Here is a 20,931-nt window from a genome sequence, read left to right as displayed (position 1 = left end):
ACAAATGTGGCCCTATCCTAAATATCATCAAGGGTGGAGTGAAATGTCAATTTGTGTGGATTGATAAAGCCAATGATAACTTTGAATGGTTAAAAAAAAAGGTTAAAAATTACTTTCTTTAAGGTTACCTAATTTTAATCAAGTATTTACAATGGATTGTGATGCTATCAAGTTGGCCATAGGGGAACTATTGAGTCAAGATAACATTCTATGGCATTTTTCTTAGAAAAGCTCAAATAGGCAAAAAAGAGGTATTATAAATATTATTTAGAGTAATATGATATGGTCCAAGCCTTAAAAAAATGGAGACACTATTTTCTACCCAAATATTTTATAGTTTACACTGATAATTATGCATCTAGCTTTCTTAGTGGACATGAAAATTTGAGTCAAAGGCACATTAAATAGGTAGAATGATTGTAGGCCTACACTTTCACTATTAAACATAAGAAGGGAAATAATAATAAAGTGGAAGATGCATTGAGAAGAATATTCCTCACCATCCAAGAAATATAGTTACAAAGTACAAGATTGAATGCTCCGATGGATTTGTATAAGGAGGACAAATATTTTGCAGAAGCTTACACTATTTGTTCACAGTTTGATAATGCTTACCATGTTGAATACTTTGATTATATTTTTCAAGATGGGTTTTTGTTTAAGGGACACTTTCTTTTCATATCCCAATGTTTCATGAGAGAAAATATTATCAAGGAAATACACCAAAGCAATCTAGGAGGTCACTTTGGCTTTAACAAGACCTTCAAATAGGTAATAAGGTTTTATTTTTGGCCTAAGGTTGAAACTAATGTTAGGAAGTTTGTAGAGTAGTATTCCATATGTCAAAGAGAAAATGACACTTCTTCTAATGTAGGGCCATATCAACCATTGGCCATACCTACTAGACCTTTGGAGTGTCTTTGTATGGAATTTTTCCTCTCCCTACCTAAAATACATAGGGGTTTTGATAGTGTATATGTCAGAATGGAAAATTTTAGAAAAATGGTACCTTTTATTCTATTTAATTACACCAATGATGCATCTTATATTTTAGGACTATTCTTCAAAGAGATTGTCAGAATCTATGACCTACCTATGTATATTGTTAGTAAAAGGAATTCCAAAGTTTTAGGTCACTTATAAAGAGATTTATGCAAAAACTTAGGAACTAATCTTTCTATCTCATTAGTATATCATCCATGGTTTGATAAGAAGATTGAAGTTTTCAATAGGTCATTGATTATTCTACTTAGGTGTCTTACAAAGAAACATGGTTAATCTTGAGATTTGGTGATAGGGAAAGCTATATATGCTTACAATGACTCTATTAATAGAATTAAAAGTAAAATTCTATTTGAAATTTTACATGAATTTCATCCTAGAGGTATAATGGAATTAAGATACCTTAGAGCTATTGACAAAAGGAGTTATTCAAGTGAATAATTTGTAAAAAATATATGAAAGAAATCCATGAACAAGTGAGAACGACTTTGCAACAAAACATTGATAAGGCCCAAGAAGGCCACCCAAGAAGGGAAGTATACTTCAAAGTAGTTGATATGGTTATGGCTTATCTAAGGAAAGAAAGGCTACAAAAAGGGCAACCTACTAAGTTTCTAATGAAGAAGATAGGGCCCCTAAAGGTGGTGCATAAATTTGGTAATAATTCTTATAAGGTGCAGTTTCCACCTAGTCTAAGTGTATCACCTATTTTCAATATCAATGACTTGTTTCCTTTCAAAGGATATGTCACATATAAAAAATTTGAAGCTTTATATTGGATTAGGAAACTTTCACCTAGTAAACCCTAGTAGTTGGAATGCATCATAGATTCAAAATTTATTAAGAAGACTAGGAAGAGAGTATAGAAAGAGTATTTAGTAAGCTAGGTCACTCTTCTTGAGTCAAAATCTACTTGGATGACTAAACAAGACATGTTGCCTGAGGGGTATCATGTAGGAGAACCCATAATCTTGGCTTGAGTTAGGTGTATAAGTTATGTATTTAAATAAGGTTTAAAGGTTAGAATTTTTTTGGGGTCAAGCCTTAAAAAGACCCATTTTGGTTGTAAGCACCCTTAATAGTGATAATAGCTAATTTTGGGCTCAAAGCTACTAAAGGTACAAAATTTGTAAATAGTGGTTAGAAAGTTTTTATTAGGAATTATTTAGGAGTGATTTGTTTTTTTGGAGTGGAATCAACCACTTATAAATATCCTTGATAAAAAAAGATGCCCAATTGCAACGTTGCTCAATAGTTGCAACTTTTTGCAAGAATTACAAGTTTAAGCTTGAAATAAGTTGTGGTAAGATATAAATGATCAAATATCTAGTTGAAAGGGATTGAAAATTATTTTTTAAGGTTACTAATCACAATTGGAAATAAAAAATCATTTTTGTGCAATTTCCATAACTGATTTTCTCATTTTTCAATATATTCATGCATAATATTATCATACATAGTCTTGTATGGATTGGTACAACTTTGCATTCAATTAAGATTTTTAGATAGGTTAATTATCTATCCAAATAAATTTATTTGAGGTACTAAATTTTTATTTTTAAGGAGATTCATGGTTTTTAATCTACTACAATCATAAACCCTCAAGAACTTAGGGTTTGGAGATAAAATATCTACATCTTAGCATTCCACAATTGGAAAATAAGAATATTTCTTTGGAAAGATAGGATATAATGTAAAATAAAGCTTTTACACATTTTTGGAGTTTCCAACATCAATTTCCTATTTTTAAGGTGATGCCCTAGGTTGATCACAGTGAAGTGATGATCCAAGAAGGAAAGAAAGAAATTCATTGTCATGAAAATGAGGATGGTTTTGTAGAGTTAAATATGAAGGTATAAATCCTCTTTGAATGAATGAAACCATAGGTGAGTTTATCAGTGAATACTGTTGGTTCAATCTTGTTCATTAGGTCTGTATTTGTACTTTACACCTAATTTTGCCCAATTTGGGTTAAGTAGGTTAGGAGTGAAACCCAAGTCCAATTTTGTGATATTGTTTGGAATCCACAAAAGGGTATCCAAAAAAGTGTTTTAATTTTGGGGTCATTAAGGAGAAATAGGAAAGAAAGTCCAAATACTCAATTAGGAGGGCTAAAAGAATTAGGTCTCTTTTAGGCCTTACTGCACCAAATCTCTTGTGGGTTATCTTTCTTGGGAAAAAAGGGGCCTATTGGAATATTTTGGGTATAATTATCATGGAAAATCTTTCATCCTCCATGGGAAGAGGGAATATGATTGGGAACTAGTTAGTAGAGGTAATCCTTGGGAAGGATTAGGAAGCAAGGTATGATTAGCATTATGAGTTTATAGCTCCACTAGAAGAGTTGGATTGTCTTATCAAGAACCATGGGAAGGTAGGGGGACAAACCCAAGAAGAATCCATTGGAAGGAATCTAGCAAGAAGACCATTGGATGGTAATTAAGACCATGACAAACAAGATTAAATTTATGTTTGGACTAAACCACAATCTTTTTGCATCTCACAATCCACCTATATTTTCACCCACTGATGACACAAAATAATTCAAGAAAGAGGTTGAAAAATAACCTAGGGAACCAAAACGGAAATTTTTTGTGAGCAATTCTTCTTAGCAACCAAGGAAAATTAGGATGTAACACCTCTAGCAACCCATTAATTATTAAACCTAATTTATTTTCTTATGGCCATTGTATTAGATATAGAGAAAAATAGATTATAGGACATTGCCATTTTATTGGTAGCCTAGGATATTGCAAAGATCACATCTCATGCATACATTAATGTTTGGTTGTACAAAATCTATATTCTTAAACTAGGTTTGCATTTTATATTTTGTTAAATGATTCAAAAAGGTATTTTTTTCTATTTTTTTCAAAATCCTTGAAGCATGAAAAGAAGTAGTAAAAAAATGGTTCTAGAGCATAGGAAATTATATGTATAGGGATTTCTCCTAGTCAATTGAGGCCAAAAGAGAAGAGGTCATTGTCCTATTAATCTCTAGGTGGGTTACAACTAAAAATGCATATCTATATATGTAGAGTCTTATCTTGAATATAATAAAATATGGATAGATTTATTAGAATGAAGTAATTGTCAACCTTATTACCCCATATGACGTCAAGACTCTAGATTTCCTTGAATTTATAATAATATAAATGGAATGAGAAACAATTGTATTCCTTATTGAATTATTTGGAGGGATTAATGCATGTTTTCTATACCATAAGGAAGTTTATAGAATGAGGAATTTTTCTCTTTTGAAGCATAAACCTTGTTATCTTTCTTGACCATGTGTATTATTGACCCTTCTTCAAGCTCTGAGTAGCCCTCAATCTTACTTTTTATCAAACATATCCCCTTGGATCTCCTATTTGGAACCAGTGTATCTCATCGTTCCACATCTTCCATAACTATAAACCCCCCTAACAAAATTCCTAACTCTCTTCCTCATGCAAGTGATGATTTGATCATTGGGTCTATTGAAGAAACTTGAAAGGATATCATTGTGAATAAAATCAAGTCATTAAAAGAGAGTCTTAAACAAGATTGCTTTTGTAGGAATAATAAAATAATATTTAGTGAATTCACCATGAGAAACATGTCTAAAAGAGGAGGTCTACCCTCATATAAATCTCTCAATGTATAATTTTTGACATTAGGGAAAATTGGACAACTAGCTACAACTAGAGAAAACTTGGAAAGAATAATTATTGAAGGGAAGGATATTCCCTCTATCCCTATAGATCTTGATCTACCTCTGGGCACTAATATGACCCCCCACTCCAATTTCATTAGGAATGAGGCTCTCAGTACCAAACTGAGCATAACTAAGATCATTAGACTAGGCGAATCCTTTAAGTTTATTAAGGATGTGTTGCATGGTATCATTGATGAAGAAGGTTTATCCCTTACTAGCTTTAGTAATTGTGAAGCTCTTAAGGTAATTAAGGAGTCTTATAATTCATACACATATGATAGACTCTCCAATTTCTCTCTCATTATCATGATCCCCAATGAATCCTCTCAAGTTGGTCCCCCCAGTCATATGCCCCTAGATATGATTAGGGTGGAATTGATAACATTTTTTACAACGAATAAGGAAAAAATTCTAGCTCCTTAAAACTATTAGATGGGTATAAGTGAGAGACAAAAGAGTTGGGTAAACTACATAATGTCATTGTTCCCTACTATGAACCTAAGGCTTAAGAGATTATGGTTGAATCCTTGACCACTCTTGTTTGAATAAAAAAGAAAAGAAAAAGGATAAGGTCAATAGAGATCTCACTCATAAGAATGGGAAACCTAAAGTTCGTAACCCTATCAAGCCATCTTTGGGTGTTGACCAATCTATAGAATTTAAGTTAGCAAAGAAAATGGGAAGGCCAACATGCTCTACCAATTACAAACTTGGAAAGAAACCTATAAACAAACCCTTGTCAAAGTGTTATAGAATCTTTCAAGCCATTATGGATACCTCTCCATAAATATTAAGTGTCCTTATTGGAACATGAGGCATCCAAAATCTCTAAACATAAAGTGAATTGTTAAAAGGTTTCTTAACTTGTATAACTAAATGGTCTTCCTCTAATTGAAAGAAATTGTTATCCAAATCCACTTAGAGATCAAACTCAAGTGCACTTAGAGAGATGCCCTAGCATTCATTAGTGATAATAGTAAAGGAAAAGATGAATTTTTAGTGTTCATTGGGTCTAAATAGAAGAATGGTGTTTCGAATTTGGAGTTTTCTCCTTTTAGTGTAATTATATGGGTTGTGTTGAAATATAAATATATGTCCTTTTTTGTTTATTCCATCCACACTCCTAATGAATATTAAGATATAATTAAACTATGGAAATGTGTATCTCAATGTAAGGACATCCCTAATATTATGGTGAGTGATTTTAACACGATAGATGGGCCTTAAGAAAAAGTAGCAGGTTGCAAATTTTCTTAGAAAGGTGATGATTTTTATTTGTCATAAGATGATGTGTAATATCAATCTATGGGATCCCCTTGCTAGCAACAAACATGGAAATATAGTAGTATGGTTCACATGGTTTAACTTTCAATAAGGAAGTAATAGGATCTATTCTAGGCCATATCATTTTTATGTCAATTAGGCCTTCTTTAGTGTTGAAAAAGTCTTAGGAGGCAGTTATGTGAAAGTCATCCCTCCATCACTTTTTGATCACCACTCTACTATAATATAGATTGCTCTCAAGGAGGTTGCTTTTATGTGCCAATGCCAAATATTATTTGATATTTGCATTGAATGTTAAGATTTTTGAATATGATGGAGTTCTTAAATTTGAATTTATCTTTAGATATTTTAATACCTTATATCACAAAGAACTTTCTATTGTTGACACTCAAAAATGATTCATGCCTTCTCTTTCATCACCTTTACATGCTAACTCATCTTACTTTCTTAATTAATTAACTTTGATCATTTGGCTAGCTTGATCATCATTCAGACTTGTTTCACTATGTTCTTTGAATATCTTTTGACATTTTTTTCATCATTTTCAGCCTTTTTCAATCAAATGTAGATCATTTCATAAACAATTCATAATCAATTTAAACTTTTCAAAACTATTCCTATATCATCGAAATCACTTGAAATTAACCTTAATCAATCATCATAATCAATCCTTTAGGAATTTTTACATCCTTTAGTGCCTTATCAAAATTCATCAATTCATGTCATGTGTCCTTGACATGTCATCATTTTATCAATTTGATCATTGGCATCATTTATCATCAATGTGATCATCAACATTTTTAAGTCCTTTAGTGTTTGATCATGTCCTTATTCAATCAATTTAGTAGCATTGAGTGTGCTCATTGATGTTATTACGATGAATTCTATTAGTTGATTTCAATAAAACTATGACATTTATAATGTTCATTAAATGATATATGTTGTCAATCCTTGTCACACATTCCTGACAAGTCATCAATTTCTTTTATTCATCTAGTATCATTTATTTCATTAGTTCGATCATTGGGTTGGTCCAATCCAATATCATCATATTTGATCTAAGTTTTCATCAAGATCCTTTAATAGGGCTATCTTTCACTTATTTAATCATTTTCACCAATCAATTTGTTAATTTTACTTATAGGAGTGGATAACTAATAGTCTATTCCTATGTCTTAATCATTTAATTTCATCTCTAATTAATTATTCTTTTTTACTAACTCTCATAATTTCTAGCTTCTTACTTTCCCACTGATTGAGCTTCAGCTTCTTATTTTCTAGCTTCCACTCTTACACCTTCCTTTTTCCAACTCTTACACTTTCTATTGATTTTTTTACACCTTCCCTTTCATTTTCTACTTCTTCTACCAAATGTTTTTACATGTTTCTATGCGCATCTCTTATAGTTTGTTAAAAAATGTCATTTTATGAGATATTTTCTAATTTAAATCTCTTAATCATCATAATTTTCTAATTTGTACAATTTGACTATGACAATTTCCAATTGCACATTTTCTTTCCAATTTTTGAAAATTATCTCTCAAATCCTATAAATTGAGCCTCTTTGCACTTTTTTTACTAACCATATTCTGCTCGTATTCTCGCTATCTTGTCATTTTTTCATCATTGTATCATTATGATGTTGCTATCATTCATAGGTACATCTTTTCAAGATCAAGAGCTACATAAACTTCAATTATGGAGAAGAAAAGAGAGCATATGAGGTACATTTGATAGGGGGTTTCTTGTTTTAATCTCTTTTGATTTCAAATGGATTTTATGATTGGATTAGATACTTTTCATATTCTTTTATGAGATTTGTGGTTCTCTCATTTATGCATTCTCACCCTTTTTCTAGTCCTACATTCATGAACCTAATGTGAATATGCTATACTAATGTGCTTTTCTATTCTTATGTGATTTTATGAGCAAGGAGAAATATTGGAGCACTCTTGGAGTATATTTTTATTCTTTGTTATATATTTTCATTTTGTAATATAAAATAAACAACAAAGTCACATAGATATAATTAAGAGGTGAATGAACATCACATCATCTCATCTAGCTTAAATAAGAAGGAAAAGGAAAAAAAAATTCTTTATGCATGCAACTTTTCCTTTCTTAATGGGTCAATGAACAACAAAGATCATATAGTCTAAGTAGGAGGATCAAAGAACCCTACAACTCTCACTTAGATTAATTAGGAAGGAAAAGATTAATAAATCATGTTTTATATCACATTTCCTTTCTAATTGGATGAAGAACATTGCAACAATTTTTCTTCTAATTGTTTGGTGTGTCTTATCACTTGTAATCTCAAAAGGCTATGCAAATGTATCCTCTCCTTGTGCCTTTATGGAACTTGGGTGAAGAGAAACTTTAGTTCTTTTAGAGTAGCATTTTCATGTTATTCATGGTCCCTATTTTGGCACTCTAAAATTAACTTTTCTACTCTATTTGGCATTTTAGTAGTGTGAGAACCCAAAAAGATTATATGGATGTATCCTCTTCCCTCACCTTATTAGATCTTGGGTATAAGAGAAATATGCGTGATTATTTTAGAGAAGCATGCCTTGGACTAAGGTATCCAATATTGGGTATTCCAAGTGACAACTTCAGAGTGGTAACATGCCAAAGTCATTTCTCCACTCTAACAACTACATAAACGCTTAGTTGTGTGGGTAATGCCTAGTTGACAGTATGGTTGGGTGATACCTCTCCTCCAAGATCCTTAGAGGTGTGTAAAACCCTGCTTCTTAGAGATGGGAGAACTCTTATGGGAGTTTATCATTGGCCTACTAAAGAAAGTGTCCCATACTAAAAACCATGTTTCAATGGCCAAAAAAATTCTATCCACTGGCTCAAGGGGTCACCCATGCCCATGAAGACATCCCACATTCTCACGATCATTATTAGAGACAATAGTTCCTTAGGAAGTGATGCACCTTGGAAATCAGATCTTGGTATGCCCAAGAAGTGAGTACACTATAAGGGGGAGCCTGTTCTATGAAGATTCTAGGATGTCCTCTCTGGAAAAGCATGGTTGAACTTTAGTTCAAGTTGCAATTTAGTGGATATAGTCCTTTCAACCTAGGTTGTGGTGTGTCTTTTAACTTTTAACAATAGCCATTCTATCTAATGTTTATTGTGTGGATGTTTACACATTAATTAAGATAACTTCCAAAATCTATCAAACTCTCACAAACACACTTGAAAATATGAGGTTTTCCAATATACTCTTGTCAAAATGTGTCAAACATTGAAAAAAATGGAAATATATATTTTTTCCTCTTGTGGCATGACTCTTTGAATTCATTTTTTCATTTTTCTTATCTATCTTGCATTTTGCATTATCATATCTTTATCCCATTCCTTTCATAATTGCCCTTGCATTTAGGACCCCTTTTACATAACAAAATACTCATTTCTTATCCCAACATTATCCTCATTTTGATCCTATTAGTCCTCATTTTGATCTTATTGTAACCCTCATTTTCAACCTAGAACCTTTAGGTTTAGTTGAAAATCTAAACAAAATATGAGTCTTAGAGCATCTCATTATTTGGATTAATAAAGGATCTTTACCTTGGTCTTTTTGTCATTTGTCCTTTTTTCATTTTTCTTTAGGTCAAATCTTGTCTATGTCCTAATGGGTTTCGCTTAGTCCTTTTATCAACTTTTTCATTTTGATTTTGTCCTTTTTATTTCTTGTTCAAGATCCAATATTCATCCATGTAAGATTAAAATCTTATCCTTTTATTTTCCAAAGATTTTCCTCAAATTTGAAACCTCATTTTGCATGTCCTTATTTGTCATAATCTCATTTTGCATAACACTAGGTTGTATAACCTTGTTTTCATAATCCTGATTTTGCATGATCCTAGTTTGCATATATATTTATCCCAAAAATCCAAAAAAAATAGTTTCATTTTGCATCATCATTTTCAAACATTTTCATATCATATCCTTTAACATTTTCATATCAAATTCAAGAATGTTTTCCAGCATCAAAAGCCTAGTCCAAGGAGCACTATCAAATGTCAACTTTTTCCAAGTCCATCAACATTTCAAACCCAATATTTCTTTGCATAAATCAATATTAAAACCTTGCATGTCCTAAATATCATTAACCCCTTTCATACTTTCTTACATAAACCTTTATTTTCATTTATATAATCCAAAATCCAAAACTTCAAAACACCTCTTATGCACATGTCCTTAGTTGCACTTGCATAAGTCTAAAAATCCCAAATCATTTTCCATACATTCCTTTAGTTTTAATTTTCATACTTTAATATCCAAAAAACCCAAAAACAATTGCCTTTCATTTTCATATCCCTTAGCCAAAATTCCAAACAACAATTTCATTTTCATTTTATACCTTCACAACCTTTGCAATATCATACATTAGCTTGCATTTGCATACTTTGAATCAGAAATACCCCCAGAAAATATTGCATACCTTAGTTGATTCTCATTTCAAAGTCCAAAAATTAAAAAAATAGAAGTAAAATTTGCATACACCCTATAATTAAGTGCATTTTAATTCATCCTTAGACATCATGCCAATGATTTCAAGATCACAAACTCCTACAAGGAAACATGAATTATATCAAACCATTTCTACACAAATATTCTTTGACCCAACACAAGACATAAATGTGAAACAAAATTTTCACCCAAATATCTTGGATACTTCACAAATACCTTTTTATTCAACACAAGGTTTTGACCCCAACATGAAATACATGTTGCATGGCGTTACCTCTTTTGACTCAAGATAGATAACACCTACAACAACTTATGATCAATCACTTGAATCTTACGTACTCCTTATTAAAATATTGAAAAGGAAAATATACAAGGAGTCTAAATAGGTTCAAAAGAAAATGAAATCCATTATAAAAAGAGGCTACAACATGGCTAAATTTTTTAATTGTCTAGTACAAAGTTTTTTGGAAGCTCATGTAAAATATATCATGGACAAATATAAAATGAAAAAAATTATCATACAAATCATAGAGGCAAATAAAAACTTCAATCAAATACTTCTCAATAAAGACCTTGAATATGATAAATCCAATCTTATTTTTGAACATTCCTTATCTTCTTATAATGGCATGTGCAACATGGTTTCGTTGCCAAACACTTCATTAACACATGGGATGAGCCAATGGGGGCCAACCCATAAATTTGAATAAGTCTTCATTCTATTTGAATCAATTGATCCTCCAATAATTTCACAACCTTTTACACAAAAAAATCAACTAACATCAAGTCCACAAATAATTTGTCCTTTAAAAATATTTAATCGACAACACTTTATGTCTTCAAATCTAATAAGTTTTTCTCAAACAAACATGAACTAAAACATGTTAACTTTTGGACATCAAGAAACCACAATAAATGAGAAACTATTTGAAAATGTTAATGTCATATCACCAACAAGATCAACCAAGAAACAAAAATCCAAATCATACACTTTGAAGAAACTCTTTCAAAACTTATTTAAATAATCTGAGGATAACGATTCATATAAAAGGCTCATCCCAAAATATTCACATTGATGCAATACATTTCCAATCAAGAAATGAACCTTCAAGAAACATCTATGTCTTTTTCCATTACTTCATCACCCAAACCTTCACAAGAAATTTTTCCTTCATCACCCTAGAATTTCACTTCCAAATTAAAAACCCCTGAAGCGATATCCATAGAATAATTTCCACCCATTCCATTTCTTCATGATTCTGAAGTCTTATATAAAATACCTTTATGTCCTCCATATACAAGAAATCCTATTTTAAATAGTCCAACTCAAAGTCCAAATCCACCACATCCAAACACTAATCCTTTTTTAAAATTTTATACCCCATGTCAAGAGGATGATTTAAAGAGAATAAAAATGATTCCTAAAATAAATCAAGATCAAGATCCTATTAATGTCCAAGCCAATCCAATCTTTGACCAAGAATTTATTTCCCTTGAGCCTCACAATAATCCCATTATCCAAGATGACCAATTTCCCCTTGACCTTTCACTTCCTATAGAAGATAAAGATCACCTTTCCCTATTCCCTAATGATCCAAATCTATGTTAAGATTAGAGTATCCCTTCACCCCTATATCTTTTAAAAGACCTCATATTTCCTTCATTTACACCACATAATCCCATTATCCTTTTGGATCCTCCACAATATCCTACCATCCCTCCAAATCCTCCAAAAAATCTTATCTTATTAGATGATCCTATCACTACTCCTATTTGCAGGATCTTATTATTCCTCTTGATCCCCCTCACAGCTTAAACACATTTGTGCAAGATGTTCATGAACCCCCTCCACTTCAAATGGGTTCCACTGGTTCTATTGAGCCAAATCTAATTCATGGTCCTATTCATTCTTCCATATCATATACACCTAAAAATGGACTTGTATCTAGTAGAAAGTATGCCACTTATCAAAAGCACTACCAAGTCAAAGGGTCGAACATTAAAGAACAAAGTATGTGAAAACCCTTTCATGCCAATAAAAAATATAAAGGTGATGACCTCAGTCCTGAAGCTCAGTCTCAATGTGTTGGTATACCTTTCAAATATAGGTACAAATGTATATCTCCTCCTTCAACCCTTCTAATTATTTTAGGTCCATATGTTCCTCCATCCACTAGTTCACACTCCAATTACCCTTTTCCATATGCAGGTTAGCAAAATCACACATTTTGGTTAACCTTCCAACCCTCAATATGTCCTCCACACTATTCCTATCCATCTATTAACTCCATTACCTTTACAAGTAATTTGGATTCCAAACGTAAGATTTTTAAGTCAATAAATCTACATGTAATCAAGGATCAAAATATCCAATCTAATCGATATGTAAAAACAAAGAAAATTATGATCCAAACAGAAAAAGAAATATCAAAAATTGCACAAAGACCCATAAATCAAAAATAAAATTTGTATGGATTCCTAAATCTATTTTGCAAACAATGCAATTAAAGGATCCACAAAAGAATAAAAAATAAAAGTTGGTGTAGATTCCTAAGAAGGTTCTTGAAGCACAAATTTATATCCCTCCATTGAAAAATGTTTCATCTTCCAAATATATTTTAGGTTGTTATGTCCCAAAATCTACATCATTTCCTCTATCAAACACAAAATCTCATTTTCCTCCATCATTCCACCACCCTTCAAGGTGTGTACCAGTTTTGTTCTTGCATCCATTTCCATCCCCTAAACATCAATCCTTCTTCCACTCCCTCTATCCTCCTACATACTTTTCCTATCCTTTCATCAACCCTATCTAGTCCCTAGCTCAAATCTATTTCATTCTTATCTTTCATCATCCTATCGACAATTTTTAGCATACTATCATAAATCATGGTACATTATTGCATATAATTCAAGAGAACCATTCAAAGAATAAGGTGCTTGAGTTCTTCATCCATGTCATGTAACTTGTCCATTATCTTCTAGAAAAATAAAAATAAAAAAATAAAATAAAAGACTATTTTCCTTGATAAAAACCTAGCAAAGAAGTGTCTTAGCACAAAAAAAAGAAAAAAGAGAAATTGAAAACTTGGCAAATGGGTGCCTTGGGCAAGTACCATGATGAAAACCTGATAGACATGTATCATGTGTACTCTATGAACATCTTGCATTCCATACTTGGGGGAAGTTTTCAATCAAGTTATCCCCTATCATTTCCTCCATTATCCTATGTCTCGTATATCATTTATTCTATCAACATTCCATATTTCTTTTTTCTCAACTTTGATCTTGACATGGATACAAATTTTCCTAGAAGCACATCATATCCTATATTATTTACACCATCCTAATCCCTTTGGTCCATATTGCCCTATCCTATCATAACCTCTTGTCCATATTCCCTTGTCCATTATTGATCTTTCTTATCCTATTCATATTGTATCTATTTCCTATCACAATCCCTATCTTGGTCTTTGTTGGTGTTTGAAACTATTGAGCAACAAAATGCTCAATATCACAATGAAATTACTCACACAATATAAGGATTAGCCAATTCCTAGTAGCAATTACATGAACAAACCACTTTGACCCAACTTCAACAAAACCAAAAATGGTTTTCTACTCTTTAGGCTTTGCTAAACCAAGGCAGGTATACCTAGGGATGATTCTAATGCAAACTACGGTATGAAACTATCTTAGTTTTATTCTGATTCTCATCTTTTACCCTCAAGCACATACATAGTTTATCAATTTTCTCTAAAAGCTTCTCAAATCTACATGCATCCCCTATAAGAAGATTTGATTATAAATCTCCTATAGTTTACAAGTATTTCTGGAATTAGTGGCTATCTAAGACTCATAAACTATATGAAAATGAGTGGTAACCAACATTTGTAACCTTAAACAAAATGAAATGAAATGGTTTTGATTTTTTCTTAAAATGATTTGATATGCAGCAGAAAAATTCACCCTTTCTCACTTCTGACTTATGTGACCAGTGTCGTATCCAATGGGCAAAAAATTAACTATTGGCCAGAGATCTAATTCAAATAACTTGTAAATGAATTAATCAATTGTAATCACCCATTTCCATTCTTATGAATTATCCTTTCTATAAACTCATAAACCCTACTATTTCATTGAAGCATTTCTATAATTCCTTGAATTAAAAGCAACAATGATATCAACATACAACCCATCCAGATTGCATTCAACCAAGTTAAACCTTATTTAAAATGACTTCAAAGTAGACAAACCCATAAAAAGGAGACAAAAATTTATGACACAAATATAGTGTAAATACCCCTTTGTACTATCCTTTTAGATGACTAATACAATGACCAATAGAAATCAATTGAAAGCTAAGAATAGATTGCTTTTTTTGTCATTTCAATCCGTTATCAGAGAGTACAATTGGAAGAAAACAAAAATTCTACTAGTTTCAAACCATCACATTGCCTTGAAAACTCATTTATATAGGCATGAGTTGCAACAAGCAAAGGGCAATTGTGATTTGACAAGTGTCCAAGAAACAAAACACCATACAAGAGACAAAAATGAGCACAACAAAATGCCAAGCACATCAAATATTCTTTGGGTAGGCCCGCTTCTGTTACTGCTGCAAATCATCAACTTTTGATTTGTCCCTCATTACTCTGAATCTTTAGAATACGTGGCTACCAAATTGGCCAACGAAGGGTTATTCTGTGGTACATCCAAATAAATTTTTTCATGCAAAGTTTTACTGCTTTCACCTTTAGCAGGCAATGTTACTTTTTCACCTTCTTTTTTTTTAGATTTGGTGTTGATGTGTTAATGATCTGTACCTCACCTTTCTATTCTTCATCATCATCTATATTGCCTTCTTCTAACTGCTCATCAGAAGGAATATTTGACTTGCCAGACTTATTCTTCTTTGAACCTCTATAGTTTCTCTCAAATAGATGAGGAATTAGTTTACGTTCATACTAGGCTAAACACAATATGATCAACAAGCTCTTGTTCTCAGAAAAAATGAAATCTTTGTTTATGTGGGACTAGAACTAATGAAAATATCTTGTATTATACTCTATTTCTCTCACATATGAAGCTTTCATTCATCATAAATGTACAAAATAGAAAAATAGAGTGGCATCACACTTCCTTTTAAATTTGTGTCGTTGATCCTTGAAAAATCCTACGATCCAGGAATAAAAACTAGGCTAACTCACTTTTATTCTTAGCACACTGGCAGTCAAACCAATAAATTGCTTCCATCTGTACCTTTCCTTCAATGCTGGCACTTCAAACTAGGCCCATGGATGACTGAGGACATGTGTCATCAACTCACTACCTCGCTATACATAACTTTCGAGCACATTTCTATAGCAAGCTAGCGATAACCATTGACTTTTCTTTGATCATGTGGTAGATATTTGAAACAACTTTTAAGAGAACAATGGTGGGTCCCTCATTTACTAACTCGCTATACATAATCTTCACACATCTTTTCATAGCGAGTTAACAAGTATCGTTGATCCATGCTTTATATGACGATCAAAATTGTTTATATATTTTATACATGGGGAGTGGGTCCAGGTACTGCTGTCATTGAGGTGAATTAACATGCTGGCACACATATATATTATTTAATTTCCAATGACATCACATGCCCTTGGCCTTTCCATGTTTGTTACTTTCAGGTGGGTCACTACATTGCTATCGACAAAATTACCAACTATCTAGCTAGCGATATAGCGACCTCTCGGTGAATTCAAAATTTTAGCTTATAGATGCTCAGTAGGATGCCACCATGTCATTTGATCTACACAACTCAGCTTTATCAGGTCACTTGTTTGGGGCCCACCTTTGAGGATTTTTTGTTACATCACAACCTTCTGACTAGTCATTACATCATTATTGGTGAAATTACCAACTATCCGGTTAGCGATATAGCGACCTCCTAGTAACCATCAAAACTAACTCCAAGAAATAAAACTATGAGTGACACAACTTGCACAGATTTAAAATCAAAGCTTGCATAGTATTTTCCTCAGGATCCTCAAAATCATTCCTTATTATAAAAGAATGACATCGTTTGCAATGACCGAGCCCTTGCTATGTCGCTACCAAAAAATTGATATTATTTGGGCTAGCATTATAGCGACCTTCGACGGATTCTCAATTCTGGTGACGGAGAACAAAAACACATTGATTGAAAATTTACCAATTAATACTGGTATCAGAGAAAGTAGTTGTGTACATTTATAAGACTGCATGGGAATTTTTGCAGTCACATCAACCTTAAAACAAGTTACTGCCATCTTCAAAATCTAGGTACTCGCTATGTCACTACCGACAAGTCACATGGATTTTTGGATAGTGACTTAGCGAATTGCTGGAGAAACTTGAACTCTGGTGACACCATTTGCGAGTTTTTTCACGTGCATTTCTTCTTAAAATTGACAAGCCTAGGATATAGCACGTGGTCATAGTGTCTTCATGTTAACACATTTCTCGGTGCCAAACTTCACTTTTCAATATTGCACATAATTCTTCGATGGTCGCTACCTCACTATGCGTAATCCTCGAGCATCTTGCTATAGTGAGCATGCAACAACTATAGATTCAAATAAGATCCAATAGTAGGATAAGACCTCTTTCAAAAGGACTTAGGAATGACCTCAAAGCAAGTGAGAAAAGAATATTTTCTTCACCCTTTTTAAAAAATTTCATGCCAGGATAAAATAAAAAAGGGCAAGACTTAGGGCTTTATACATATTTTGAAAAGATATAAAAAATATGAGACCAAAACCTAAAACCCTAGGACCTAATAAAAGAACATAAATTTGATTTTTTCACCATGATTTTTAAAAGAAAATCATCATGTAAAAATTAGACCAAATGATAGACTACTTGAGTCTATGCAAGAATTCAGAATCTTTGGGAGAGTAGACCATATACTTGGTACAGGGATGACAACTTTTTCAGAGAGCATAGAGCAACACACAGAAACAAGAAACAAGCAACCAAAATGTATAGAAAGACTATTTACAGGGATTTACAAAATATACAGAATGTATAGGAAAACCAAGAAACCCTAAAACTACTGTTCATGGAAAATAGATACTTCAAGAGAAGTACCTATTCAAGAATTATCCATGAACTGGAAATTCAAGAATACCTCCAGTTAATTCCCTCAAAAAATATGAATCTTCTCCATTTCTATCACAAATTTTATATGGACCGAGCTAGATTGGGTCAAATTTACCATGCTTTCCCTTATCTTCCATTCTAGCATTCCACATTAATACCATATCTCCTATTTCAAATTTTCTCTCAATGGCCTTTTTATCATATAAGTGCTTCATCTATGATTGGAGCTTAACATTTTGAACACAGGAGTATCTTCTTGTCTCTTCTAACTATTTAATGTCATCCATTCTGAGTTGCATCTCATCAATGATATCATCTTCATATAGCTAAATGAATTCATACATCTCCCTTAGATTATTCTGGGGAAGTCTAGCCTATATACCATAAACCAAGTCAAATGGGGCACAACCAATGGCCTTTTTTAGAGTAACCCTATCAGCCCACAGGGCTAATGGAAATTTTGAATCCCATGCCTTCTTATTTTCCTCTAGAATTCTTTTGATAATCTTTAGTATATTCTTATTGCTTGATTTTGCCTGACCATTCCATTAAGGATGATAAGGTGAGGATGTATATTCTGGAATGCCATATTTTTTGAAAAACTCTTTATATTCATCAGATCTAAAACACATAGCATTATCAGTTATTATCTTTTGTGGGCAACCAAATCTAGTTATAATATTGTTTAAGATGAAATTGAGCACCACTTTGCTTATAGCATTCTTGGTAGGGATTGCTTCAACCCATTTAGTGAAGTAATTAGTTGCCACCCGAATCCAAGAATGTCCACCACTCGATTTGTTTGAGATTTCACCTATGAAATCAATTCCCCACTGTTGAAATGGTTCCTGTACTTCTATAGGTCTTAATGGTAAATTCCCAAAAAATTTCAAATTTCCATTGAATCTTTGACAAGTATCACATGTCTTAACCAATTCATGAGCATCCTTGAAAAGTGTTGGCCACCAAAAACTAGATCTAAGGACTTTGTGGGTTGTGGTTTTAGCCATGTAATGACCTCCACACACACCTTCATGCATATATTTTAAAAATTTCACAGCCTTAGTTTCATCTACACATTTCAAAAGTACTCCTTCCATGTCCCTCCACCATAACTATCCTTGCACTATAATATACCTTATAGCCTACAACTTTAAAGATCTTTTTTGATTGTCTATTAATTCTAGTGGGGATTTCATATTCTTCAAATAATAAATCACATTCTTGTACCAATCAGAGTTATTCATGTCACAAAGGTCACTTCTACAGATGTCATCATATTGGTTGATTTGATTTGCTTCCAAATTAGCTTATGTCATCAACCTTGCTAAACCTTGACCTTTAACCAACTTAGTGATTTCAATATCAATATTGAATTCTTGTATTCTATTGATCCACCTACACCTCCTACCAGATACCTCCTGTTGTGAAAAGATGTCCTTTACAATAGTAGTAGGAACAAAAGCAATGATAGTAGCTCCCATTAAGTAATATCTAAAGGCCTTCACTCTTTTGACCAATGCATATGCTTTTTTTTCATTAATATCATATTTTAGCTTAGCTGCTTGCAATGACTTGCTAAATAATTCAATTGGTTGTTCATAACCCTCCTCATTTCTTTGTAACAATACTGTAGCAATAATGTGAAAAGAGGCAAAATAAAAAATATGCATTGGTTTGTCATAATCTAGAGCTCTAAGAATAGGGGCATCTTTAATAGCTTGCTTAATTTTTTGAAATGCAATATTAGGTTCACCATCCCATTTTATCTCAGATCCTTTCTTTAGCATTCTTGATATAGGCCTACTAATCTCTGCAAATTTAGTCACAAACCTTCTAAGAAAATTAATTTTCCCAAAAAATGATTGAATTCCCTTAACACTTTTAGGCTTCTGAATCTTCTCTATTGCTTCTACCCTTGCAGGATCAATCCTTACTCCATGATTGCCAACTACATGTCCTAACAACTTTCCTTCAGTGACACCAAACTGACATTTTCTAGGATTTAAAGAGACACCATACTTGAGGGCTCTAATAAATACCTTTTCTAGGTGCATGCAATGATCATTTTCATCCTTGGAGTAAGCAGTAAGGTCATCCTGATACATTGCCAAAAATTTGTTAATAATATCAGAAAGAGCCACATCCATAGCCCTTTCAAAAGCCCAGCATTGGTAAGCCCAAATTGAATCCTAACATAAATATAAGTACCCCATGGAGTAGTGAAAGCAATCTTAAACTATTCTAATTCTTTGACAACTACTTGATTATATTCTGAAAACCCATCCATTGTGGACATCAATTTTGAACCAGTGACTCTTTGCAACATGGCTTCCATATCGGCTAAACCATAATTATCTTTTAATGAAGATATGTTGAGATTCCTAAAATCAACACATAACCTTATATCTCCATTTTTATTTCTTATTGGTACTAGATTGGATACCCAAGAAGAATTTCTAATAGGCTTTATAATCCAAACATCTCTTAACTTGATCAATTCTTCTTGCATTTTGGGAGCCAAGGTTGGGTTTATTGGCCTTTGTTTTTGTCTAAAAGGTTTAGCATCTGGTTTCAAAGGGATTTCATGTTGAAAGAGATCCTCCCTATAATGCTTTAAATCATCATATGACCATGCAAACACATGTCTATACTTCCTTAATAGGCCTATTAGATCTTTCCTAATTTTAGGAGGCAATTTCTTACCAATATATACCTTTTTAGGTGCTTGCTAAGTTCCCAAGTTCACCTCCTCTAAATCCTTGGCATTATACCCATTAGTATCCATTTTTGTCCTATCTTGGTTGTCAAAAATAGTTTCTAAAACAACTAGCCCCTTTGGAATTTTATTTGTCTTCAATTGCGCAACTTCCTACCAAAAAATAGTATCTTTTCCACTTATATTCTCAACATAAGCTGCACAATCAATTTCTTGTCCTGACAACTTACTTTCACAGTTCAAAAATCTCAAAATGTCCTTGTCGTCTTCAAATACTTGCCAATTTTGGACATTGTCAGGAACAGAAGGCCTGATCTGAGTTTCAATTTTAGATATACTAGAAAATGTAATATCATTAGGTTTTATTGATATATTTGCCAACAAATCCACCATCTTATTGTTAGATCTATCCTTCCAAATTATCCTAAATGCATCAAAGCACTCAATCATGTCCCATACTACATTTCTATACTATTTTAACCTTTTATTCTTTGACACATAAACATTTCTCACCTGGGATACAATTAACTCAGAATCCCCTATTACATGTATACATTTTATCCCATGCTTATGAGCTAGTCTAAGTCCTAACAACAAAACCTCA

Source organism: Cupressus sempervirens, chromosome 3 (assembly GCF_028749045.1).
Source record: "Cupressus sempervirens isolate cs-2001-9-10 chromosome 3, ASM2874904v1, whole genome shotgun sequence".
Lineage (NCBI taxonomy): Eukaryota > Viridiplantae > Streptophyta > Pinopsida > Cupressales > Cupressaceae > Cupressus > Cupressus sempervirens.
This window is presented reverse-complemented; position numbering follows the sequence as displayed.